The sequence below is a fragment of the Pseudophryne corroboree genome, unplaced genomic scaffold (assembly GCF_028390025.1).
Source record: "Pseudophryne corroboree isolate aPseCor3 unplaced genomic scaffold, aPseCor3.hap2 scaffold_639, whole genome shotgun sequence".
Classification (NCBI taxonomy): domain Eukaryota; kingdom Metazoa; phylum Chordata; class Amphibia; order Anura; family Myobatrachidae; genus Pseudophryne; species Pseudophryne corroboree.
Genome location: NW_026970228.1, coordinates 323,761 through 349,963, shown reverse-complemented (window position 1 = coordinate 349,963; position 26,203 = coordinate 323,761). Strand labels below are relative to the sequence as shown.

At 37.3% G+C, this 26,203-nt stretch overlaps 5 non-coding genes across 5 annotated transcripts; all 5 read left to right on the top strand.

Moving 5' to 3' along the window:
* The first annotated feature begins 10,859 nt into the window (after window positions 1–10,859).
* Window positions 10,860–10,933, top strand: TRNAS-ACU (transfer RNA serine (anticodon ACU)). The gene has a single exon. It is a non-coding gene; the product is annotated as a tRNA-Ser (tRNA).
* Window positions 10,934–12,025: 1,092 nt separating this feature from the next.
* TRNAS-ACU (transfer RNA serine (anticodon ACU)) lies at window positions 12,026–12,099 on the top strand. The gene has a single exon. It is a non-coding gene; the product is annotated as a tRNA-Ser (tRNA).
* A 1,095-nt stretch (window positions 12,100–13,194) lies between these two features.
* TRNAS-ACU (transfer RNA serine (anticodon ACU)) lies at window positions 13,195–13,268 on the top strand. Its single transcript has one exon. It is a non-coding gene; the product is annotated as a tRNA-Ser (tRNA).
* Window positions 13,269–14,362: 1,094 nt separating this feature from the next.
* On the top strand, window positions 14,363–14,436 carry TRNAS-ACU (transfer RNA serine (anticodon ACU)). The gene has a single exon. It is a non-coding gene; the product is annotated as a tRNA-Ser (tRNA).
* A 1,093-nt stretch (window positions 14,437–15,529) lies between these two features.
* On the top strand, window positions 15,530–15,603 carry TRNAS-ACU (transfer RNA serine (anticodon ACU)). The gene has a single exon. It is a non-coding gene; the product is annotated as a tRNA-Ser (tRNA).
* The last annotated feature ends 10,600 nt before the right edge of the window (window positions 15,604–26,203 follow it).

Below are 26,203 nucleotides of genomic sequence, written 5' to 3'. Positions count from 1 at the left end.
TGTTAGGCCATCATCTACACGGCATAGCCCTGAATTTTCCAATGCGCAGCTCTTTGCAAAAGAGAGATATTGGCAAGGAAAAGCTGTCTTGTGCCATTGGATTTTTCTCCCAAACGAAGGACACTAGAATGAAAATTTTAAAGCCTCCTGTTAGTGCTATATCTACACGGTATAGCCCTGAATTTTCCAATGCGTAGCTCTTTGCAAAAGAGAGATATTGGCAAGGAAAAGCTGTCTTGTACCTTTGCATTTTTCTCGCAAACGAAGGACACTAGAAAGAAAATTTTAAAGCCTCCTGTTAGGCCATCATCTACACGGCATAGCCCTGAATTTTCCAATGCGCAGCTCTTTGCAAAAGAGAGATATTGGCAAGGAAAAGCTGTCTTATACCTTTGCATTTTCTCCCAAACGAAGGACACTAGAAAGAAAATTTTAAAGCCTCCTGTTAGGCCATCATCTACACGGCATAGCCCTGAATTTTCCAATGCGCAGCTCTTTGCAAAAGAGAGATATTGGCAAGGAAAAGCTGTCTTGTACCTTTGCATTTTTCTCCCAAACGAAGGACACTAGAAAGAAAATTTTAAAGCCTCCTGTTAGACCATCATCTACACGGCATAGCCCTGAATTTTCCAATGCGCAGCTCTTTGCAAAAGAGAGATATTGGCAAGGAAAAGCTGTCTTGTACCTTTGCATTTTTCTCCCAAACGAAGGACACTAGAAAGAAAATTTTAAAGCCTCCTGTTAGGCCATCATCTACACGGCATAGCCCTGAATTTTCCAATGCGCAGCTCTTTGCAAAAGAGAGATATTGGCAAGGAAAAGCTGTCTTGTACTTTTGCATTTTTCTCCCAAACGAAGGACACTAGAAAGAAAATTTTAAAGCCTCCTGTTAGGCCATCATCTACACGGCATAGCCCTGAATTTTCCAATGCGCAGCTCTTTGCAAAAGAGAGATATTGGCAAGGAAAAGCTGTCTTGTACCATTGGATTTTTCTTCCAAACGAAGGACACTAGAATGAAAATTTTAAAGCCTCCTGTTAGTGCTATATCTACACGGTATAGCCCTGAATTTTCCAATGCGTAGCTCTTTGCAAAAGAGAGATATTGGCAAGGAAAAGCTGTCTTGTACCTTTGCATTTTTCTCGCAAACGAAGGACACTAGAAAGAAAATTTTAAAGCCTCCTGTTAGGCCATCATCTACACGGCATAGCCCTGAATTTTCCAATGCGCAGCTCTTTGCAAAAGAGAGATATTGGCAAGGAAAAGCTGTCTTGTACCTTTGCATTTTTCTCCCAAACGAAGGACACTAGAAAGAAAATTTTAAAGCCTCCTGTTAGGCCATCATCTACACGGCATAGCCCTGAATTTTCCAATGCGCAGCTCTTTGCAAAAGAGAGATATTGGCAAGGAAAAGCTGTCTTGTACCTTTGCATTTTTCTCCCAAACGAAGGACACTAGAAAGAAAATTTTAAAGCCTCCTGTTAGGCCATCATCTACACGGCATAGCCCTGAATTTTCCAATGCGCAGCTCTTTGCAAAAGAGAGATATTGGCAAGGAAAAGCTGTCTTGTACCTTTGCATTTTTCTCTCAAACGAAGGACACTAGAAAGAAAATTTTAAAGCCTCCTGTTAGGCCATCATCTACACGGCATAGCCCTGAATTTTCCAATGCGCAGCTCTTTGCAAAAGAGAGATATTGGCAAGGAAAAGCTGTCTTGTACCTTTGCATTTTTCTCCCAAACGAAGGACACTAGAAAGAAAATTTTAAAGCCTCCTGTTAGGCCATCATCTACACGGCATAGCCCTGAATTTTCCAATGCGCAGCTCTTTGCAAAAGAGAGATATTGGCAAGGAAAAGCTGTCTTGTACCTTTGCATTTTTCTCCCAAACGAAGGACACTAGAAAGCAAATTTTAAAGCCTCCTGTTAGGCCATCATCTACACGGCATAGCCCTGAATTTTGCAATGCGCAGCTCTTTGCAAAAGAGAGATATTGGCAAGGAAAAGCTGACTTGTACCTTTGCATTTTTCTCCCAAACGAAGGACACTAGAAAGAAAATTTTAAAGCCTCCTGTTAGGCCATCATCTACACGGCATAGCCCTGAATTTTCCAATGCGCAGCTCTTTGCAAAAGAGAGATATTGGCAAGGAAAACCTGTCTTATACCTTTGCATTTTCTCCCAAACGAAGGACACTAGAAAGAAAATTTTAAAGCCTCCTGTTAGGCCATCATCTACACGGCATAGCCCTGAATTTTCCAATGCGCAGCTCTTTGCAAAAGAGAGATATTGGCAAGGAAAAGCTGTCTTGTACCTTTGCATTTTTCTCCCAAACGAAGGACACTAGAAAGAAAATTTTAAAGCCTCCTGTTAGGCCATCATCTACACGGCATAGCCCTGAATTTTCCAATGCGCAGCTCTTTGCAAAAGAGAGATATTGGCAAGGAAAAGCTGTCTTGTACCTTTGCATTTTTCTCCCAAACGAAGGACACTAGAAAGAAAATTTTAAAGCCTCCTGTTAGGCCATCATCTACACGGCATAGCCCTGAATTTTCCAATGCGCAGCTCTTTGCAAAAGAGAGATATTGGCAAGGAAAAGCTGTCTTGTACCTTTGCATTTTTCTCTCAAACGAAGGACACTAGAAAGAAAATTTTAAAGCCTCCTGTTAGGCCATCATCTACACGGCATAGCCCTGAATTTTCCAATGCGCAGCTCTTTGCAAAAGAGAGATATTGGCAAGGAAAAGCTGTCTTGTACCTTTGCATTTTTCTCCCAAACGAAGGACACTAGAAAGAAAATTTTAAAGCCTCCTGTTAGGCCATCATCTACACGGCATAGCCCTGAATTTTCCAATGCGCAGCTCTTTGCAAAAGAGAGATATTGGCAAGGAAAAGCTGTCTTGTACCTTTGCATTTTTCTCCCAAACGAAGGACACTAGAAAGCAAATTTTAAAGCCTCCTGTTAGGCCATCATCTACACGGCATAGCCCTGAATTTTGCAATGCGCAGCTCTTTGCAAAAGAGAGATATTGGCAAGGAAAAGCTGACTTGTACCTTTGCATTTTTCTCCCAAACGAAGGACACTAGAAAGAAAATTTTAAAGCCTCCTGTTAGGCCATCATCTACACGGCATAGCCCTGAATTTTCCAATGCGCAGCTCTTTGCAAAAGAGAGATATTGGCAAGGAAAAGCTGTCTTGTGCCATTGGATTTTTCTCCCAAACGAAGGACACTAGAATGAAAATTTTAAAGCCTCCTGTTAGTGCTATATCTACACGGTATAGCCCTGAATTTTCCAATGCGTAGCTCTTTGCAAAAGAGAGATATTGGCAAGGAAAAGCTGTCTTGTACCTTTGCATTTTTCTCGCAAACGAAGGACACTAGAAAGAAAATTTTAAAGCCTCCTGTTAGGCCATCATCTACACGGCATAGCCCTGAATTTTCCAATGCGCAGCTCTTTGCAAAAGAGAGATATTGGCAAGGAAAAGCTGTCTTATACCTTTGCATTTTCTCCCAAACGAAGGACACTAGAAAGAAAATTTTAAAGCCTCCTGTTAGGCCATCATCTACACGGCATAGCCCTGAATTTTCCAATGCGCAGCTCTTTGCAAAAGAGAGATATTGGCAAGGAAAAGCTGTCTTGTACCTTTGCATTTTTCTCCCAAACGAAGGACACTAGAAAGAAAATTTTAAAGCCTCCTGTTAGACCATCATCTACACGGCATAGCCCTGAATTTTCCAATGCGCAGCTCTTTGCAAAAGAGAGATATTGGCAAGGAAAAGCTGTCTTGTACCTTTGCATTTTTCTCCCAAACGAAGGACACTAGAAAGAAAATTTTAAAGCCTCCTGTTAGGCCATCATCTACACGGCATAGCCCTGAATTTTCCAATGCGCAGCTCTTTGCAAAAGAGAGATATTGGCAAGGAAAAGCTGTCTTGTACTTTTGCATTTTTCTCCCAAACGAAGGACACTAGAAAGAAAATTTTAAAGCCTCCTGTTAGGCCATCATCTACACGGCATAGCCCTGAATTTTCCAATGCGCAGCTCTTTGCAAAAGAGAGATATTGGCAAGGAAAAGCTGTCTTGTACCATTGGATTTTTCTTCCAAACGAAGGACACTAGAATGAAAATTTTAAAGCCTCCTGTTAGTGCTATATCTACACGGTATAGCCCTGAATTTTCCAATGCGTAGCTCTTTGCAAAAGAGAGATATTGGCAAGGAAAAGCTGTCTTGTACCTTTGCATTTTTCTCGCAAACGAAGGACACTAGAAAGAAAATTTTAAAGCCTCCTGTTAGGCCATCATCTACACGGCATAGCCCTGAATTTTCCAATGCGCAGCTCTTTGCAAAAGAGAGATATTGGCAAGGAAAAGCTGTCTTGTACCTTTGCATTTTTCTCCCAAACGAAGGACACTAGAAAGAAAATTTTAAAGCCTCCTGTTAGGCCATCATCTACACGGCATAGCCCTGAATTTTCCAATGCGCAGCTCTTTGCAAAAGAGAGATATTGGCAAGGAAAAGCTGTCTTGTACCTTTGCATTTTTCTCCCAAACGAAGGACACTAGAAAGAAAATTTTAAAGCCTCCTGTTAGGCCATCATCTACACGGCATAGCCCTGAATTTTCCAATGCGCAGCTCTTTGCAAAAGAGAGATATTGGCAAGGAAAAGCTGTCTTGTACCTTTGCATTTTTCTCTCAAACGAAGGACACTAGAAAGAAAATTTTAAAGCCTCCTGTTAGGCCATCATCTACACGGCATAGCCCTGAATTTTCCAATGCGCAGCTCTTTGCAAAAGAGAGATATTGGCAAGGAAAAGCTGTCTTGTACCTTTGCATTTTTCTCCCAAACGAAGGACACTAGAAAGAAAATTTTAAAGCCTCCTGTTAGGCCATCATCTACACGGCATAGCCCTGAATTTTCCAATGCGCAGCTCTTTGCAAAAGAGAGATATTGGCAAGGAAAAGCTGTCTTGTACCTTTGCATTTTTCTCCCAAACGAAGGACACTAGAAAGCAAATTTTAAAGCCTCCTGTTAGGCCATCATCTACACGGCATAGCCCTGAATTTTGCAATGCGCAGCTCTTTGCAAAAGAGAGATATTGGCAAGGAAAAGCTGACTTGTACCTTTGCATTTTTCTCCCAAACGAAGGACACTAGAAAGAAAATTTTAAAGCCTCCTGTTAGGCCATCATCTACACGGCATAGCCCTGAATTTTCCAATGCGCAGCTCTTTGCAAAAGAGAGATATTGGCAAGGAAAACCTGTCTTATACCTTTGCATTTTCTCCCAAACGAAGGACACTAGAAAGAAAATTTTAAAGCCTCCTGTTAGGCCATCATCTACACGGCATAGCCCTGAATTTTCCAATGCGCAGCTCTTTGCAAAAGAGAGATATTGGCAAGGAAAAGCTGTCTTGTACCTTTGCATTTTTCTCCCAAACGAAGGACACTAGAAAGAAAATTTTAAAGCCTCCTGTTAGACCATCATCTACACGGCATAGCCCTGAATTTTCCAATGCGCAGCTCTTTGCAAAAGAGAGATATTGGCAAGGAAAAGCTGTCTTGTACCTTTGCATTTTTCTCCCAAACGAAGGACACTAGAAAGAAAATTTTAAAGCCTCCTGTTAGGCCATCATCTACACGGCATAGCCCTGAATTTTCCAATGCGCAGCTCTTTGCAAAAGAGAGATATTGGCAAGGAAAAGCTGTCTTGTACTTTTGCATTTTTCTCCCAAACGAAGGACACTAGAAAGAAAATTTTAAAGCCTCCTGTTAGGCCATCATCTACACGGCATAGCCCTGAATTTTCCAATGCGCAGCTCTTTGCAAAAGAGAGATATTGGCAAGGAAAAGCTGTCTTGTACCTTTGCATTTTTCTCCCAAACGAAGGACACTAGAAAGAAAATTTTAAAGCCTCCTGTTAGGCCATCATCTACACGGCATAGCCCTGAATTTTCCAATGCGCAGCTCTTTGCAAAAGAGAGATATTGGCAAGGAAAAGCTGTCTTGTACCTTTGCATTTTTCTCTCAAACGAAGGACACTAGAAAGAAAATTTTAAAGCCTCCTGTTAGGCCATCATCTACACGGCATAGCCCTGAATTTTCCAATGCGCAGCTCTTTGCAAAAGAGAGATATTGGCAAGGAAAAGCTGTCTTGTACCTTTGCATTTTTCTCCCAAACGAAGGACACTAGAAAGAAAATTTTAAAGCCTCCTGTTAGGCCATCATCTACACGGCATAGCCCTGAATTTTCCAATGCGCAGCTCTTTGCAAAAGAGAGATATTGGCAAGGAAAAGCTGTCTTGTACCTTTGCATTTTTCTCCCAAACGAAGGACACTAGAAAGAAAATTTTAAAGCCTCCTGTTAGGCCATCATCTACACGGCATAGCCCTGAATTTTGCAATGCGCAGCTCTTTGCAAAAGAGAGATATTGGCAAGGAAAAGCTGTCTTGTACCTTTGCATTTTTCTCCCAAACGAAGGACACTAGAAAGAAAATTTTAAAGCCTCCTGTTAGGCCATCATCTACACGGCATAGCCCTGAATTTTCCAATGCGCAGCTCTTTGCAAAAGAGAGATATTGGCAAGGAAAAGCTGTCTTGTACCTTTGCATTTTTCTCCCAAACGAAGGACACTAGAAAGAAAATTTTAAAGCCTCCTGTTAGGCCATCATCTACACGGCATAGCCCTGAATTTTCCAATGCGCAGCTCTTTGCAAAAGAGAGATATTGGCAAGGAAAAGCTGTCTTGCACCATTGGATTTTTCTTCCAAACGAAGGACACTAGAATGAAAATTTTAAAGCCTCCTGTTAGTGCTATATCTACACGGTATAGCCCTGAATTTTCCAATGCGTAGCTCTTTGCAAAAGAGAGATATTGGCAAGGAAAAGCTGTCTTGTACCTTTGCATTTTTCTCGCAAACGAAGGACACTAGAAAGAAAATTTTAAAGCCTCCTGTTAGGCCATCATCTACACGGCATAGCCCTGAATTTTCCAATGCGCAGCTCTTTGCAAAAGAGAGATATTGGCAAGGAAAAGCTGTCTTGTACCTTTGCATTTTTCTCGCAAACGAAGGACACTAGAAAGAAAATTTTAAAGCCTCCTGTTAGGCCATCATCTACACGGCATAGCCCTGAATTTTCCAATGCGCAGCTCTTTGCAAAAGAGAGATATTGGCAAGGAAAAGCTGTCTTGTACCTTTGCATTTTTCTCCCAAACGAAGGACACTAGAAAGAAAATTTTAAAGCCTCCTGTTAGGCCATCATCTACACGGCATAGCCCTGAATTTTCCAATGCGCAGCTCTTTGCAAAAGAGAGATATTGGCAAGGAAAAGCTGTCTTGTACCTTTGCATTTTTCTCCCAAACGAAGGACACTAGAAAGAAAATTTTAAAGCCTCCTGTTAGGCCATCATCTACACGGCATAGCCCTGAATTTTCCAATGCGCAGCTCTTTGCAAAAGAGAGATATTGGCAAGGAAAAGCTGTCTTGTACCTTTGCATTTTTCTCCCAAACGAAGGACACTAGAAAGAAAATTTTAAAGCCTCCTGTTAGGCCATCATCTACACGGCATAGCCCTGAATTTTCCAATGCGCAGCTCTTTGCAAAAGAGAGATATTGGCAAGGAAAAGCTGTCTTGTACCTTTGCATTTTTCTCCCAAACGAAGGACACTAGAAAGAAAATTTTAAAGCCTCCTGTTAGGCCATCATCTACACGGCATAGCCCTGAATTTTCCAACGCGCAGCTCTTTGCAAAAGAGAGATATTGGCAAGGAAAAGCTGTCTTGTACCTTTGCATTTTTCTCCCAAACGAAGGACACTAGAAAGAAAATTTTAAAGCCTCCTGTTAGGCCATCATCTATACGGCATAGCCCTGAATTTTGCAATGCGCAGCTCTTTGCAAAAGAGAGATATTGGTAAGGAAAAGCTGTCTTGTACCTTTGCATTTTTCTCCCAAACGAAGGACACTAGAAAGAAAATTTTAAAGCCTCCTGTTAGGCCATCATCTACACGGCATAGCCCTGAATTTTCCAATGCGCAGCTCTTTGCAAAAGAGAGATATTGGCAAGGAAAAGCTGTCTTGTACCTTTGCATTTTTCTCCCAAACGAAGGACACTAGAAAGAAAATTTTAAAGCCTCCTGTTAGGCCATCATCTACACGGTATAGCCCTGAATTTTCCAATGCGCAGCTCTTTGCAAAAGAGAGATATTGGCAAGGAAAAGCTGTCTTGTACCTTTGCATTTTTCTCCCAAACGAAGGACACTAGAAAGAAAATTTTAAAGCCTCCTGTTAAGCCATCATCTACACGGCATAGCCCTGAATTTTCCAATGCGCAGCTCTTTGCAAAAGAGAGATATTGGCAAGGAAAAGCTGTCTTGTACCTTTGCATTTTTCTCCCAAACGAAGGACACTAGAAAGAAAATTTTAAAGCCTCCTGTTAGGCCATCATCTACACGGCATAGCCCTGAATTTTCCAATGCGCAGCTCTTTGCAAAAGAGAGATATTGGCAAGGAAAAGCTGTCTTGTACCTTTGCATTTTTCTCCCAAACGAAGGACACTAGAAAGAAAATTTTAAAGCCTCCTGTTAGGCCATCATCTACACGGCATAGCCCTGAATTTTCCAATGCGCAGCTCTTTGCAAAAGAGAGATATTGGCAAGGAAAAGCTGTCTTGTACCTTTGCATTTTTCTCCCAAACGAAGGACACTAGAAAGAAAATTTTAAAGCCTCCTGTTAGGCCATCATCTACACGGCATAGCCCTGAATTTTCCAATGCGCAGCTCTTTGCAAAAGAGAGATATTGGCAAGGAAAAGCTGTCTTGTACCTTTGCATTTTTCTCCCAAACGAAGGACACTAGAAAGAAAATTTTAAAGCCTCCTGTTAGGCCATCATTTACACGGCATAGCCCTGAATTTTCCAATGCGCAGCTCTTTGCAAAAGAGAGATATTGGCAAGGAAAAGCTGTCTTGTACCTTTGCATTTTTCTCCCAAACGAAGGACACTAGAAAGAAAATTTTAAAGCCTCCTGTTAGGCCATCATCTACACGGCATAGCCCTGAATTTTCCAATGCGCAGCTCTTTGCAAAAGAGAGATATTGGCAAGGAAAAGCTGTCTTGTACCTTTGCATTTTTCTCCCAAACGAAGGACACTAGAAAGAAAATTTTAAAGCCTCCTGTTAGGCCATCATCTACACGGCATAGCCCTGAATTTTCCAATGCGCAGCTCTTTGCAAAAGAGAGATATTGGCAAGGAAAAGCTGTCTTGTACCTTTGCATTTTTCTCCCAAACGAAGGACACTAGAAAGAAAATTTTAAAGCCTCCTGTTAGGCCATCATTTACACGGCATAGCCCTGAATTTTCCAATGCGCAGCTCTTTGCAAAAGAGAGATATTGGCAAGGAAAAGCTGTCTTGTACCTTTGCATTTTTCTCCCAAACGAAGGACACTAGAAAGAAAATTTTAAAGCCTCCTGTTAGGCCATAATCTACATTGCTGTAATCTGCTGCACATGTAAGTGCAAGAGATCCTGAAGCACTCACTCATCATGGGAAAGTACCAATGTGTTTCTTCGTTGGTTGATGGAAGAAACATTTTACAAAAACTCTCCAGATTATTGACTTTTTAAAGTTTTTCTAGGAAACGTTTAAGATGAATGCTTATTAGCCTTTGTCAGTATGGACTTTTGCAAAGTGTCTCTGTGGCGCAATCAGGTAGTGTGCACGGCTATTAACCAAAAGGTTGGTGGTTCAATCCCACCCAGGGACGTAATTGACCTTGTTATCAGATTTTGGTGATCTTTAAGTAGACAAGTCAAAATTTCAAACGCCCTGTTCTGGTGTAGGGTACCTGGCCTTCTCTGATGTAATCAGAGTTAGATTTGATTCAGTGATTTTATAAAAACAGCTAGGAAGCACAATTTAGCAGTGGGTTGCAGAGAAAAAGAAATATGCTGGCAAAAAAAATCCAATTGAGTGATTAAACAGCTCTTAATTTTCTGGCTTTATTTTTATGCTAACAAATTTGTTCTCTGAAAAGTGTCCACAAAGCCAAGTCTCTGATTAACACCATTGTAAGGATGGTTTTTCACCTATTATAAAATTAAACTTGCTTCATTGGAAAGGCAGCAAGATGCATCCTCATTTCAATGTCTACTGAAATAATACAGGTTGACACCAGGAAACATTAACGCCACTGCATCCTTGCTGCTTTCTCATGTGGAAGTCTGTTTAATGTGAAAACAAGGTGATATCTAATTAGCACACAGGTAAGGAATTAAGAAAATCTTTATTTAAGGGTGAAAATGTTTCTCACAAAATCGTTGCCCCAATGCATCATTGAAATTCAAGCTGGAAAAATGATTTTAATATATCACTTGTACATTTTGTATTGCTCTTCTGGTGACAATGTAGTTTGTTTTTGTCAATTACCATTTTAATAATAGGGTAAAGAAAATTAAGTGGATTTTTGAAAGAAAACAATACTGTCAATATACTATTAAAACAAATTAAAATGGTAAAAGTTATTGTACTTTAAGTAAACATAAAATAGCTAACATATCAATCCCAGTTTTGGATTACTTTAATTAACAAAAAAAATGCATATAGCAGAGGATAGTTTCAATCTGCCTACCTCTGGGTAATGGGCCCAGCATGCTTCCATTGCAGTACTCTGCTGCACATGTAAGTGCAAGAGATCCTGAAGCACTCACTCATCATGGGAAAGTACCAATGTGTTTCTTCGTTGGTTGATTTAAGAAAATTCTTACAAAAACTCTCCAGATTATTGACTTTTTAAAGTTTTTCTAGGAAACGTTCTAGATGAATGCTTATTAGCCTTTGTCAGGATGTATTTTTTGCAAAGTGTCTCTGTGGCGCAATCGGTTAGTGTGTCTGGCTACTAACCAAAAGGTTGGTGGTTCAATCCCACCCAGGGACATAATTGACCTTGTGATCAGGTTTTGGTGATCTTTAAGTAGACAAGTCAAAATTTCAAACCCCATTTTATGGTGTAGGGTACCTGGCCTTCTCTGATGTAATCAGAGTTAGATTTGATTCAGTGATTTTATAAAAAACAGCTAGGAAGCACAATTTAGCAATGGGTTGCAGAGAAAAAAAATATGCTGGCAGAAAAATCCAATTGAGTGATTAAACAGCTCTTCATTTTCTGCCTTTATTTTTATGCTAACAAATTTGTTCTCTAAAAGTGTCCACAAAGCCAAGTCTCTGATTAACACCTTTGTAGGGATGGTTTTTCACCTATAACTAAATTAAACTTGCTTCATTGGAAAGGCAGCAAGATGCATCCTCATTTCAATGTCTACTGAAATAATACAGGTTGACACCAGGAAACATAAAACGCCACTGCATCCTTGCTGCTTTCTCATGTAGAAGTCTGTTTAATGTGAAAACAAGGTGATATCTAATTAGCACACAGGTAAGGAATTAAGAAAATCTTTATTTAAGGGTGAAGATGTTTCTCACAAAATCGTTGCCCCAATGCATCATTGAAATTCAAGCTGGAAAGATGATTTTAATATATCACTTGTACATTTTGTATTGCTCTTCTGGTGACAATGTAGTTTGTTTTTGTCAATTACCCTTTTAATAATAGGGTAAAGAAAATTAAGTGGATTTTTTAAAGAAAACTATACTGTCAATACACTATTAAAACAAATTAAAATGGTAAAAGTTATTGTACTTTAAGTAAAAATAAAAGAGCTAAAATATCAATCCCAGTTTTGGATTACTTTAATAAAAAAAAAATGCATATAGCAGAGGATAGTTTTAATCTGCCTACCTCTGGGTTATGGGCCCAGCATGCTTCCATTGCAGTACTCTGCTGCACATGTAAGTGCAAGAGATCCTGAAGCACTCACTCATCATGGGAAAGTACCAATGTGTTTCTTCGTTGGTTGATCTAAGAAACATCTTACAAAAACTCTCCAGATTATTGACTTTTTAAAGTTTTTCTAGGAAACGTTCTAGATGAATGCTTATTAGCCTTTGTCAGTATCCACTTTTGCAAAGTGTCTCTGTGGTGCAATCAGTTAGTGTGTTTGGCTACTAACCAAAAGGTTGGTGGTTCAATCCCACCCAGGGACATAATTGACCTTGTTATCAGATTTTGGTGATCTTTAAGTAGACAAGTCAAAATTTCAAACCCCCTCTTATGGTGTAGAGTACCTGGCCTTCTCTGATGTAATCAGAGTTAGATTTGATTAAGTGATTTTATAAAAAACAGCTAGGAAGCACAATTTAGCAGTGGGTTGCAGAGAAAAAGAAATATGCTGGCAAAAAAATCCAATTGAGTGATTAAACAGCTCTTAATTTTCTGGCTTTATTTTTATGCTAACAAATTTGTTCTCTGAAAAGTGTCGACAAAGCCAAGTCTCTGATTAACACCTTTGTAGGGATGGTTTTTCACCTATTACTAAATTAAACTTGCTTCATTGGAAAGGCAGCAAGATGCATCCTCATTTCAATGTCTATTGAAATAATACGGGTTGATACCAGGAAACATTAATGCCACTGCATCCTTGCTGATTTCTCATGTGGAAGTCTGTTTAATGTGAAAACAAGGTGATATCTAATTAGCACACAGGTAAGGAATTAAGAAAATCTTTATTTAAGGGTGAAGATGTTTCTCACAAAATCGTTGCCCCAATGCATCATTGAAATTCAAGCTGGAAAGATGATTTTAATATATCACTTGTACATTTTGTATTGCTCTTCTGGTGACAATGTAGTTTGTTTTTGTCAATTACCATTTTAATAATAGGGTAAAGAAAATTAAGTGGCTTTTTAAAAGAAAACAATACTTTCAATATACTATTAAAACAAATTAAAATGGTAAAAGTTATTGTACTTTAATGAAAAATAAAAGAGCAAAAATATCAATCCCAGTTTTGGATTACTTTAATTAACAAAAAAAATGCATATAGCAGAGGATAGTTTTAATCTGCCTACCTCTGGGTTATGGGCCCAGCATGCTTCCATTGCAGTACTCTGCTGCACATGTAAGTGCAAGAGATCCTGAAGCACTCACTCATCATGGGAAAGTACCAATGTGTTTCTTCGTTGGTGGATGGAAGAAACATCTTACAAAAACTCTCCAGATTACTGACTTTTTAAAGTTTTTCTAGGAAACGTTTTAGATGAATGCTTATTAGCCTTTGTCAGTATCCACTTTTGCAAAGTGTCTCTGTGGCGCAATCAGTTAGTGTGTTTGGCTACTAACCAAAAGGTTGGTGGTTCAATCCCACCCAGGGATGTAAGTGACCTTGTGATCAGGTTTTGGTGATCTTTAAGTGGACAAGTCAAAATTTCAAACCCCCTGTTATGATGTAGGGTACCTGGCCTTCTCTGATGTAATCAGAGTTAGATTTGATTAAGTGATTTTATAAAAAACAGCTAGGAAGCACAATTTAGCAGTGGGTTGCAGAGAAAAAAATATGCTGGCAGAAAAATCCAATTGAGTGATTAAACAGCTCTTCATTTTCTGGCTTTATTTTTATGCTAACAAATTTGTTCTCTGAAAAGTGTCCACAAAGCCAAGTCTCTGATGAACACCTATGTAAGGATGGTTTTTCACCTATTACTAAATTAAACTTGCTTCATTGGAAAGGCAGCAAGATGCATCCTCATTTCAATGTCTACTGAAATAATACAGGTTGACACCAGGAAACATTAACGCCAATGCATCCTTGCTGCTTTCTCATGTGGAAGTCTGTTTAATGTGAAAACAAGGTGATATCTAATTAGCACACAGGTAAGGAATTAAGAAAATCTTTATTTAAGGGTGAAGATGTTTCTCACAAAATCGTTGCCCCAATGCATCATTGAAATTCAAGCTGGAAAGATGATTTTAATATATCACTTGTACATTTTGTATTGCTCTTCTGGTGACAATGTAGTTTGTTTTTGTCAATTACCATTTTAATAATAGGGTAAAGAAAATTAAGTGGATTTTTGAAAGAAAACAATACTGTCAATATACTATTAAAACAAATTAAAATGGTAAAAGTTATTGTACTTTAAGTAATCATAAAATAGCTAACATATCAATCCCAGTTTTGGATTACTTTAATTAACAAAAAAAATGCATATAGCAGAGGATAGTTTCAATCTGCCTACCTCTGGGTAATGGGCCCAGCATGCTTCCATTGCAGTTCTCTGCTGCACATGTAAGTGCAAGAGATCCTGAAGCACTCACTCATCATGGGAAAGTACCAATGTGTTTCTTCGTTGGTTGATTTAAGAAAATTCTTACAAAAACTCTCCAGATTATTGACTTTTTAAAGTTTTTCTAGGAAACGTTCTAGATGAATGCTTATTAGCCTTTGTCAGTATGTAATTTTTGCAAAGTGTCTCTGTGGCGCAATCGGTTAGTGTGTCTGGCTACTAACCAAAAGGTTGGTGGTTTAATCCCACCCAGGGACATAATTGACCTTGTGAGCAGGTTTTGGTGATCTTTAAGTAGACAAGTCAAAATTTCAAACCCCATTTTATGGTGTAGGGTACCTGGCCTTCTCTGATGTAATCAGAGTTAGATTTGATTCAGTGATTTTATAAAAAAACAGCTAGGAAGCACAATTTAGCAATGGATTGCAGAGAAAAAAAATATGCTGGCAGAAAAATCCAATTGAGTGATTAAACAGCTCTTCATTTTCTGCCTTTATTTTTATGCTAACAAATTTGTTCTCTAAAAGTGTCCACAAAGCCAAGTCTCTGATTAACACCTTTGTAGGGATGGTTTTTCACCTATAACTAAATTAAACTTGCTTCATTGGAAAGGCAGCAAGATGCATCCTCATTTCAATGTCTACTGAAATAATACAGGTTGACACCAGGAAACATTAACGCCACTGCATCCTTGCTGCTTTCTCATGTAGAAGTCTGTTTAATGTGAAAACAAGGTGATATCTAATTAGCACACAGGTAAGGAATTAAGAAAATCTTTATTTAAGGGTGAAGATGTTTCTCACAAAATCGTTGCCCCAATGCATCATTGAAATTCAAGCTGGAAAGATGATTTTAATATATCACTTGTACATTTTGTATTGCTCTTCTGGTGACAATGTAGTTTGTTTTTGTCAATTACCCTTTTAATAATAGGGTAAAGAAAATTAAGTGGATTTTTTTAAGAAAACTATAATGTCAATACACTATTAAAACAAATTAAAATGGTAAAAGTTATTGTACTTTAAGTAAAAATAAAAGAGCTAAAATATCAATCCCAGTTTTGGATTAATTTAATAAAAAAAAAATGCATATAGCAGAGGATAGTTTTAATCTGCCTACCTCTGGGTTATGGGCCCAGCATGCTTCCATTGCAGTACTCTGCTGCACATGTAAGTGCAAGAGATCCTGAAGCACTCACTCATCATGGGAAAGTACCAATGTGTTTCTTCGTTGGTTGATCTAAGAAACATCTTACAAAAACTCTCCAGATTATTGACTTTTTAAAGTTTTTCTAGGAAACGTTCTAGATGTATGCTTATTAGCCTTTGTCAGGATTTACTTTTTACAAAGTGTCTCTGTGGCGCAATCGGTTAGTGTGTCTGGCTACTAACCAAAAGGTTGGTGGTTCAATCCCACCCAGGGACGTAATTGACATTGTTATCAGATTTTGGTGATCTTTAAGTAGACAAGTCAAAATTTCAAACCCCCTGTTATGGTGTAGGGTACCTGGCCTTCTCTGATGTAATCAGAGTTAGATTTGATTCAGTGATTTTATAAAAACAGATAGGAAGCACAATTTAGCAGTGGGTTGCAGAGAAAAAGAAATATGCTGGCAAAAAAAATCCAATTGAGTGATTAAACAGCTCTTCATTTTCTGGCTTTATTTTTATGCTAACAAATTTGTTCTCTGAAAAGTGTCCACAAAGCCAAGTCTCTGATTAACACCTTTGTAGGGATCGTTTTTCACCTATTACTAAATTAAACTTGCTTCATTGGAAAGGCAGCAAGATGCATCCTCATTTCAATTTCTACTGAAATAATACAGGTTGACACCAGGAAACATTAACGCCACTGCATCCTTGCTGCTTTCTCATGTGGAAGTCTGTTTAATGTGAAAACAAGGTGATATCTAATTAGCACACAGGTAAGGAATTAAGAAAATCTTTATTTAAGGGTGAAGATGTTTCTCACAAAATCGTTGCCCCAATGCATCATTGAAATTCAAGCTGGAAAGATGATTTTAATATATCACTTGTACATTTTGTATTGCTCTTCTGGTGACAATGTAGTTTGTTTTTGTCAATTACCCTTTTAATAATAGGGTAAAGAAAATTAAGTGGATTTTTTAAAGAAAACTATACTGTCAATATACTATTCAAACAAATTAAAATGGTAAAAGTTATTGTACTTCAAGTAAAAATAAAAGAGCAAAAATATCAATCCCAGTTTTGATTACTTAAATTAACAAAAAAAATGCATATAGCAAAGGATAGTTTCAATCTGCCTACCTCTGGGTTATGGGCCCAGCATGCTTCCATTGCAGTACTCTGCTGCACATGTAAGTGCAAGAGATCCTGAAGCACTCACTCATCATGGGAAAGTACCAATGTGTTTCTTCATTGGTTGATGGAAGAAACATCTTACAAAAACTCTCCAGATTATTGACTCTTTAAAGATTTTCTAGGATACGTTCTAGATGTATGCTTATTAGACTTTGTCAGTATGTACTTTTTGCAAAGTGTCTCTGTGGCGCAATCGGTTAGTATGTCCGGCTACTATCAAAAAGGTTGGTGGTTCAATCCCAACCAGGGACATAATTGACCTTGTTATCAGATTTTGGTGATCTTTAAGTAGACAAGTCAAAATTTCAAACCCCCTGTTATGGTGTAGGGTACCTGGCCTTCTCTGATGTAATCAGAGTTAGATTTGATTCAGTGATTTTATAAAAACAGCTAGGAAGCACAATTTAGCAGTGGGTTGCAGAGAAAAAGAAATATGCTGGCAAAAAAAATCCAATTGAGTGATTAAACAGCTCTTCATTTTCTGGCTTTATTTTTATGCTAACAAATTTGTTCTTTGAAAAGTGTCCACAAAGCCAAGTCTCTGATTAACACCTTTGTAGGGATGGTTTTTCACCTATTACTAAATTAAACTTGCTTCATTGGAAAGGCAGCAAGATGCATCCTCATTTCAATGTCTACTGAAATAATACAGGTTGACACCAGGAAACATTAACGCCACTGTATCCTTGCTGCTTTCTCATGTGGAAGTCTGTTTAATGTGAAAACAAGGTGATATCTAATTAGCACACAGGTAAGGAATTAAGAAAATCTTTATTTAAGGGTGAAGATGTTTCTCACAAAATCGTTGCCCCAATGCATCATTGAAATTCAAGCTGGAAAGATGATTTTAATATATCACTTGTACATTTTGTATTGCTCTTCTGGTGACAATGTAGTTTGTTTTTGTCAATTACCATTTTAATAATAGGGTAAAGAAAATTAAGTGGATTTTTGAAAGAAAACAATACTGTCAATATACTATTAAAACAAATTAAAATGGTAAAAGTTATTGTACTTTAAGTAAAAATAAAAGAGCCAAAATATCAATCCCAGTTTTGGATTACTTTAACAAAAAAAAATGCATATAGCAGAGGATAGTTTCAATCTGCCTACCGTTGGGTTATGGGCCCAGCATGCTTCCATTGCTGTACTCTGCTGCACATGTAAGTGCAAGAGATCCTGAAGCACTCACTCATCATGGGAAAGTACCAATGTGTTTCTTCGTTTGTTGATGGAAGAAACATCTTACAAAAACTCTCCAGATTATTGACTTTTTAAAGTTTTTCTAGGAAACGTTTTAGATGAATGCTTATTAGCCTTTGTCAGTATGGACTTTTGCAAAGTGTCTCTGTGGCGCAATCAGTTAGTGTGCATGGCTATTAACCAAAAGGTTGGTGGTTCAATCCCACCCAGGGACGTATTTGACCTTGTTATCAGATTTTGGTGATCTTTAAGTAGACAAGTCAAAATTTCAAACCCCCTGTTCTGGTGTAGGGTACGTGGCCTTCTCTGATGGAGTTAGATTTGATTCAGTGATTTTAGAAAAACAGCTAGGAAGCACAATTTAGCAGTGGGTTGCAGAGAAAAAGAAATATGCTGGCAAAAAAAATCCAATTGAGTGATTAAACAGCTCTTAATTTTCTGGCTTTATTTTTATGCTAACAAACTTGTTCTCTGAAAAGTGTCCACAAAGCCAAGTCTCTGATTAACACCTTTGTAAGGATGGTTTTTAACCTATTACTAAATTAAACTTGCTTCATTGGAAAGGCAGCAAGATGCATCCTCATTTCAATGTCTACTGAAATAATACAGGTTGACACCAGGAAACATTAACGCCACTGCATCCTTGCTGCTTTCTCATGTGGAAGTCTGTTTAATGTGAAAACAAGGTGATATCTAATTAGCACACAGGTAAGGAATTAAGAAAATCTTTATTTAAGGGTGAAAATGTTTCTCACAAAATCGTTGCCCCAATGCATCATTGAAATTCAAGCTGGAAAGATGATTTTAATATATCACTTGTACATTTTGTATTGCTCTTCTGGTGACAATGTAGTTTGTTTTTGTCAATTACCATTTTAATAATAGGGTAAAAAAAATTAAGTGGATTTTTGAAAGAAAACAATACTGTCAATATATTATTAAAACAAATTAAAATGGTAAAAGTTATTGTACTGTAAGTAAAAATAAAAGAGCCAACATATCAATCCCAGTTTTGGATTACTTTAATTAACAAAAAAAAATGCATATAGCAGAGGATAGTTTCAATCTGCCTACCTCTGGGTTATGTGCCCAGCATGCTTCCATTGCTGTACTCTGCTGCACATGTAAGTGCAATAGATCCTGAAGCACTCACTCATCTTGGGAAAGTACCAATGTGTTTCTTCGTTGGTTGATGGAAGAAACATCTTACAAAAACTCTCCAGATTATTGACTTTTTAAAGTTTTTCTAGGAAACGTTTTAGATGAATGCTTATTAGCCTTTGTCAGTATGTACTTTTGCAAAGTGTCTCTGTGGCGCAATCAGTTAATGTGTATGGCTACTAACCAAAAGGTTGGTGGGTCAATCCCACCCAGGGACGTAATTGACCTTGTTATCAGATTTTGGTGATCTTTAAGTAGACAAGTCAAAATTTCAAACCCCCTCTTATGGTGTAGGGTACCTGGCCTTCTCTGATGTAATCAGAGTTAGATTTGATTCAGTGATTTTATAACACCAGCTAGGAAGCACAATTTAGCAGTGGGTTGCAGAGAAAAAGAAATATGCTGGCAAAAAAATCCAATTGAGTGATTAAACAGCTCTTCATTTTCTGGCTTTATTTTTATGCTAACAAATTTGTTCTCTGAAAAGTGTCCACAAAGCCAAGTCTCTGATTAACACCTTTGTAAGGATGGTTTTTCACCTATTACTAAATTAAACTTGCTTCATTGGAAAGGCAGCAAGATGCATCCTCATTTCAATGTCTACTGAAATAATACAGGTTGACACCAGGAAACATTAACGCCACTGCATCCTTGCTGCTTTCTCATGTGGAAGTCTGTTTAATGTGAAAACAAGGTGATATCTAATTAGCACACAGGTAAGGAATTAAGAAAATCTTTATTTAATGGTGAAAATGTTTCTCACAAAATCGTTGCCCCAATGCATCATTGAAATTCAAGCTGGAAAGATGATTTTAATTTATCACTTGTACATTTTGTATTGCTCTTCTGGTGACAATGTAGTTTGTTTTTGTCAATTACCATTTTAATAATAGGGTAAAGAAAATTAAGTGGATTTTTAAAAGAAAACAATACTTTCAATATACTATTAAAACAAATTAAAATAGTAAAAGTTATTGTACTTTAATGAAAAATAAAAGAGCTAAAATATCAATCCCAGTTTTGGATTACTTTAATTAAAAAAAAATACATATAGCAGAGGATAGTTTTAATCTGCCTACCTCTGGGTTATGGGCCCAGCATGCTTCCATTGCAGTACTCTGCTGCACATGTAAGTGCAAGCGATCCTGAAGCACTCACTCATCATGGGAAAGTACCAATGTGTTTCTTCGTTGGTTGATCTAAGAAACATCTTACAAAAACTCTCCAGATTATTGACTTTTTAAAGTTTTTCTAGGAAACGTTCTAGATGAATGCTTATTAGCCTTTGTCAGTATCCACTTTTGCAAAGTGTCTCTGTGGTGCAATCAGTTAGTGTGTTTGGCTACTAACCAAAAGGTTGGTGGTTCAATCCCACTCAGGGATGTAAGTGACCTTGTGGCCAGGTTTTGGTGATCTTTAAGTGGACAAGTCAAAATTTCAAACCCCCTCTTATGATGTAGGGTACCTGGCCTTCTCTGATGTAATCAGAGTTAGATTTGATTAAGTGATTTTATAAAAAACAGCTAGGAAGCACAATTTAGCAGTGGGTTGCAAAGAAAAAAAATATGCTGGCAGAAAAATCCAATTGAGTGATTAAACAGCTCTTCATTTTCTGCCTTTATTTTTATGCTAACAAATTTGTTCTCTAAAAGTGTCCACAAAGCCAAGTCTCTGATTAACACCTTTGTAGGGATGGTTTTTCACCTATAACTAAATTAAACTTGCTTCATTGGAAAGGCAGCAAGATGCATCCTCATTTCAATGTCTACTGAAATAATACAGGTTGACACCAGGAAACATTAACGCCACTGCATCCTTGCTGCTTTCTCATGTAGAAGTCTGTTTAATGTGAAAACAAGGTGATATCTAATTAGCACACAGGTAAGGAATTAAGAAAATCTTTATTTAAGGGTGAAGATGTTTCTCACAAAATCGTTGCCCCAATGCATCATTGAAATTCAAGCTGGAAAGATGATTTTAATATATCACTTGTACATTTTGTATTGCTCTTCTGGTGACAATGTAGTTTGTTTTTGTCAATTACCCTTTTAATAATAGGGTAAAGAAAATTAAGTGGATTTTTTTAAGAAAACTATAATGTCAATACACTATTAAAACAAATTAAAATGGTAAAAGTTATTGTACTTTAAGTAAAAATAAAAGAGCTAAAATATCAATCCCAGTTTTGGATTACTTTAATAAAAAAAAAATGCATATAGCAGAGGATAGTTTTAATCTGCCTACCTCTGGGTTATGGGCCCAGCATGCTTCCATTGCAGTACTCTGCTGCACATGTAAGTGCAAGAGATCCTGAAGCACTCACTCATCATGGGAAAGTACCAATGTGTTTCTTCGTTGGTTGATCTAAGAAACATCTTACAAAAACTCTCCAGATTATTGACTTTTTAAAGTTTTTCTAGGAAACGTTCTAGATGAATGCTTATTAGCCTTTGTCAGTATCCACTTTTGCAAAGTGTCTCTGTGGTGCAATCAGTTAGTGTGTTTGGCTACTAACCAAAAGGTTGGTGGTTCAATCCCACCAAGGGACATAATTGACCTTGTGATCAGGTTTTGGTGATCTTTAAGTAGACAAGTCAAAATTTCAAACCCCCTTTTATGTTGTAGGGTACCTGGCCTTCTCTGATGTAATCAGAGTTAGATTTGATTCAGTGATTTTATAAAAAACAGCTAGGAAGCACAATTTAGCAGTGGGTTGCAGAGAAAAAGAAATATGCTGGCAAAAAAAATCCAATTGAGTGATTAAACAGCTCTTAATTTTCTGGCTTTATTTTTATGCTAACAAATTTGTTCTCTGAAAAGTGTCCACAAAGCCAAGTCTCTGATTAACACCTTTGTATGGATGGTTTTTAACCTATTACTAAATTAAACTTGCTTCATTGGAAAGGCAGCAAGATGCATCCTCATTTCAATGTCTACTGAAATAATACAGGTTGACACCAGGAAACATTAACGCCACTGCATCCTTGCTGCTTTCTCATGTGGAAGTCTGTTTAATGTGAAAACAAGGTGATATCTAATTAGCACACAGGTAAGGAATTAAGAAAATCTTTATTTAAGGGTGAAAATGTTTCTCACAAAATCGTTGCCCCAATGCATCATTGAAATTCAAGCTGGAAAGATGATTTTAATATATCACTTGTACATTTTGTATTGCTCTTCTGGTGACAATGTAGTTTGTTTTTGTCAATTACCATTTTAATAATAGGGTAAAGAAAATTAAGTGGATTTTTGAAAGAAAACTATACTGTCAATATACTATTAAAACAAATTAAAATGGTAAAAGTTATTGTACTTTAAGTAAAAATAAAAGAGCAAAAATATCAATCCCAGTTTTGATTACTTAAATTAACAAAAAAAAATGCATATAGCAAAGGATAGTTTCAATCTGCCTACCTCTGGGTTATGGGCCCAGCATGCTTCCATTGCAGTACTCTGCTGCACATGTAAGTGCAAGAGATCCTGAAGCACTCACTCATCATGGGAAAGTACCAATGTGTTTCTTCGTTGGTGGATGGAAGAAACATCTTACAAAAACTCTCCAGATTATTGACTTTTTAAAGTTTTTCTAGGAAACGTTTTAGATGAATGCTTATTAGCCTTTGTCAGGATGTACTTTTTACAAAGTGTCTCTGTGGCGCAATCGGTTAGTGTGTCTGGCTACTAACCAAAAGGTTGGTGGTTTAATCCCACCCAGGGATGTAATTGACATTGTTATCAGATTTTGGTGATCTTTAAGTAGACAAGTCAAAATTTCAAACCCCCTGTTATGGTGTAGGGTACCTGGCCTTCTCTGATGTAATCAGAGTTAGATTTGATTCAGTGATTTTATAAAAACAGATAGGAAGCACAATTTAGCAGTGGGTTGCAGAGAAAAAGAAATATGCTGGCAAAAAAAATCCAATTGAGTGATTAAACAGCTCTTCATTTTCTGGCTTTATTTTTATGCTAACAAATTTGTTCTCTGAAAAGTGTCCACAAAGCCAAGTCTCTGATTAACACCTTTGTAGGGATCGTTTTTCACCTATTACTAAATTAAACTTGCTTCATTGGAAAGGCAGCAAGATGCATCCTCATTTCAATTTCTACTGAAATAATACAGGTTGACACCAGGAAACATTAACGCCACTGCATCCTTGCTGCTTTCTCATGTGGAAGTCTGTTTAATGTGAAAACAAGGTGATATCTAATTAGCACACAGGTAAGGAATTAAGAAAATCTTTATTTAAGGGTGAAGATGTTTCTCACAAAATCGTTGCCCCAATGCATCATTGAAATTCAAGCTGGAAAGATGATTTTAATATATCACTTGTACATTTTGTATTGCTCTTCTGGTGACAATGTAGTTTGTTTTTGTCAATTACCCTTTTAATAATAGGGTAAAGAAAATTAAGTGGATTTTTTAAAGAAAACTATACTGTCAATATACTATTCAAACAAATTAAAATGGTAAAAGTTATTGTACTTCAAGTAAAAATAAAAGAGCAAAAATATCAATCCCAGTTTTGATTACTTAAATTAACAAAAAAAAATGCATATAGCAAAGGATAGTTTCAATCTGCCTACCTCTGGGTTATGGGCCCAGCATGCTTCCATTGCAGTACTCTGCTGCACATGTAAGTGCAAGAGATCCTGAAGCACTCACTCATCATGGGAAAGTACCAATGTGTTTCTTCATTGGTTGATGGAAGAAACATCTTACAAAAACTCTCCAGATTATTGACTCTTTAAAGATTTTCTAGGATACGTTCTAGATGTATGCTTATTAGACTTTGTCAGTATGTACTTTTTGCAAAGTGTCTCTGTGGCGCAATCGGTTAGTATGTCCGGCTACTATCAAAAAGGTTGGTGGTTCAATCCCAACCAGGGACATAATTGACCTTGTTATCAGATTTTGGTGATCTTTAAGTAGACAAGTCAAAATTTCAAACCCCCTGTTATGGTGTAGGGTACCTGGCCTTCTCTGATGTAATCAGAGTTAGATTTGATTCAGTGATTTTATAAAAACAGCTAGGAAGCACAATTTAGCAGTGGGTTGCAGAGAAAAAGAAATATGCTGGCAAAAAAAATCCAATTGAGTGATTAAACAGCTCTTCATTTTCTGGCTTTATTTTTATGCTAACAAATTTGTTCTTTGAAAAGTGTCCACAAAGCCAAGTCTCTGATTAACACCTTTGTAGGGATGGTTTTTCACCTATTACTAAATTAAACTTGCTTCATTGGAAAGGCAGCAAGATGCATCCTCATTTCAATGTCTACTGAAATAATACAGGTTGACACCAGGAAACATTAACGCCACTGTATCCTTGCTGCTTTCTCATGTGGAAGTCTGTTTAATGTGAAAACAAGGTGATATCTAATTAGCACACAGGTAAGGAATTAAGAAAATCTTTATTTAAGGGTGAAGATGTTTCTCACAAAATCGTTGCCCCAATGCATCATTGAAATTCAAGCTGGAAAGATGATTTTAATTTATCACTTGTACATTTTGTATTGCTCTTCTGGTGACAATGTAGTTTGTTTTTGTCAATTACCATTTTAATAATAGGGTAAAGAAAATTAAGTGGATTTTTGAAAGAAAACAATACTGTCAATATACTATTAAAACAAATTAAAATGGTAAAAGTTATTGTACTTTAAGTAAAAATAAAAGAGCCAAAATATCAATCCCAGTTTTGGATTACTTTAACAAAAAAAAATGCATATAGCAGAGGATAGTTTCAATCTGCCTACCGTTGGGTTATGGGCCCAGCATGCTTCCATTGCTGTACTCTGCTGCACATGTAAGTGCAAGAGATCCTGAAGCACTCACTCATCATGGGAAAGTACCAATGTGTTTCTTCGTTGGTTGATGGAAGAAACATCTTACAAAAACTCTCCAGATTATTGACTTTTTAAAGTTTTTCTAGGAAACGTTTTAGATGAATGCTTATTAGCCTTTGTCAGTATGGACTTTTGCAAAGTGTCTCTGTGGCGCAATCAGTTAGTGTGCATGGCTATTAACCAAAAGGTTGGTGGTTCAATCCCACCCAGGGACGTATTTGACCTTGTTATCAGATTTTGGTGATCTTTAAGTAGACAAGTCAAAATTTCAAACCCCCTGTTCTGGTGTAGGGTACGTGGCCTTCTCTGATGGAGTTAGATTTGATTCAGTGATTTTAGAAAAACAGCTAGGAAGCACAATTTAGCAGTGGGTTGCAGAGAAAAAGAAATATGCTGGCAAAAAAAATCCAATTGAGTGATTAAACAGCTCTTAATTTTCTGGCTTTATTTTTATGCTAACAAATTTGTTCTCTGAAAAGTGTCCACAAAGCCAAGTCTCTGATTAACACCTTTGTAAGGATGGTTTTTAACCTATTACTAAATTAAACTTGCTTCATTGGAAAGGCAGCAAGATGCATCCTCATTTCAATGTCTACTGAAATAATACAGGTTGACACCAGGAAACATTAACGCCACTGCATCCTTGCTGCTTTCTCATGTGGAAGTCTGTTTAATGTGAAAACAAGGTGATATCTAATTAGCACACAGGTAAGGAATTAAGAAAATCTTTATTTAAGGGTGAAAATGTTTCTCACAAAATCGTTGCCCCAATGCATCATTGAAATTCAAGCTGGAAAGATGATTTTAATATATCACTTGTACATTTTGTATTGCTCTTCTGGTGACAATGTAGTTTGTTTTTGTCAATTACCATTTTAATAATAGGGTAAAAAAAATTAAGTGGATTTTTGAAAGAAAACAATACTGTCAATATACTATTAAAACAAATTAAAATGGTAAAAGTTATTGTACTGTAAGTAAAAATAAAAGAGCCAACATATCAATCCCAGTTTTGGATTACTTTAATTAACAAAAAAAAATGCATATAGCAGAGGATAGTTTCAATCTGCCTACCTCTGGGTTATGTGCCCAGCATGCTTCCATTGCTGTACTCTGCTGCACATGTAAGTGCAATAGATCCTGAAGCACTCACTCATCTTGGGAAAGTACCAATGTGTTTCTTCGTTGGTTGATGGAAGAAACATCTTACAAAAACTCTCCAGATTATTGACTTTTTAAAGTTTTTCTAGGAAACGTTTTAGATGAATGCTTATTAGCCTTTGTCAGTATGTACTTTTGCAAAGTGTCTCTGTGGCGCAATCAGTTAATGTGTATGGCTACTAACCAAAAGGTTGGTGGGTCAATCCCACCCAGGGACGTAATTGACCTTGTTATCAGATTTTGGTGATCTTTAAGTAGACAAGTCAAAATTTCAAACCCCCTCTTATGGTGTAGGGTACCTGGCCTTCTCTGATGTA